Below are 1,522 nucleotides of genomic sequence, written 5' to 3' on the forward strand. Positions count from 1 at the left end.
ACAGATATGTTTGGTTAGATGTTGAGAAAGGGTAGAAGACCTTTCTCAGTATATGTAAATGAATTTTTGCTCTGAAATTTTTAGTCTTCTTTCCCGTTAAGTAGCAGATGGAAGCACATCACAGAATGCCTCTAGATTACAACCCCCTCCCCCAAACAACCAACAACAACAGCTCAAAGCTTCTCCACGAATTCAACCCCAATGACTAAATGCACAGTTCAGGTAGGGTCCATTCTGGCAATGATTTCAGCATGTGGCAGGCAGGGAGAAAGCCTAAAAGGTACCCCTGCCTGTACGGGCCAGTCGTGTCCGACTCTAGGGTTGTGCGCCCATCTCACTTAAGAGGCCGGGGGCCAGCGCTGTCCGGAGACACTTCCGGGTCACGTAGGGAGAAAGCCTAGCCCAGGCTAAATTTATTTTTATTTATTTACATACTGCTGTATCATAAAGAAGTACCAAAGTGGATTGCAACAATGCAGTGAAAACTGTGGGGGAAATTAAAATTACAGACCATCAACTAACTATTACAGAAAGATACTTTCTTAATTGCCTAAACTAAGCGTGGCAGTATTAAAAAAGTTTTTAGCAAGCGTGTCAAGGTTCTCTGTTGTCTGAGTGCTGTACTAAAGACTCAGTTTCTTGGCGTTGCCCGATGAGCCACGCCAACTTGGGACATAACCAACAGTGCTCCCTCAGATGATCTCAGTGATCAAGGTAAGGCAGAGGTTTTCAACCTTTTTGAGTCTATGGCTCCCTTGACCAACTACATTATTTCTGTGGCACCCTTGTTACCGGAAAAATCTGAGGGCTCCCTTGGACAAAAAGTAAAGACACCAACCAGAGTAAATTGGAGCAAATCAGCAGCCTGTAGGCTTGGCCTTTATTGAACTGTTGCAACAGGGTACTCCCCTCACTTGCAGGAGAGAGGAAAGACAGAGAAAAATGGTGTGCAAGGTCTTATAAAAACTTTTGAAATTCCCATCCTGTAGATCAAGCCCACCCCCAGAAACATCATGCATACATCACAGAAAGGAGGGGTTGAGGGAGGGGTTGTGGTGGTAACCTGAGTGTCCTGTCACCTGGCTGGTTCCCTTCTCCCCCTCCCCATGAGTCATTTTCAGAAGACAAAAGGTAGTCACAGTTTCCTGCCCCCTGAAGGGGAATCCAATCACTATTCTTTTGTTATAATCCGTGTTGAATCCACTCGTGTATGCAGTCCGTTGTGTTGTTGATGGTCTTCTGTCTGAGACCATCAGGGCTGGCATAGCAACTGGGCAGGGCTCCTGTGGATGTGCTGGTATGCTCAAGGGATTATGGTGGCCTGTATCAAACCTTCCCCACTTTGTATTTTTTTTTTATAAATTTTTTATTGGTTTTTCAACACATATTAAAAGACAATACAACACAATACATAAACAAACAAACATATAAACACGTATAATTTCTTGATCTTTCTTTCTTAAAACCTTCTTTCAGCGACTTCCCCATACCTCCCCTTTCTGCATCCCTGTTTTAAATCATT

This window comes from Podarcis filfolensis (assembly GCF_964270895.1).
Source record: "Podarcis filfolensis genome assembly, chromosome: 3".
In the NCBI taxonomy this organism is placed as follows: Eukaryota; Metazoa; Chordata; class Lepidosauria; order Squamata; family Lacertidae; genus Podarcis; species Podarcis filfolensis.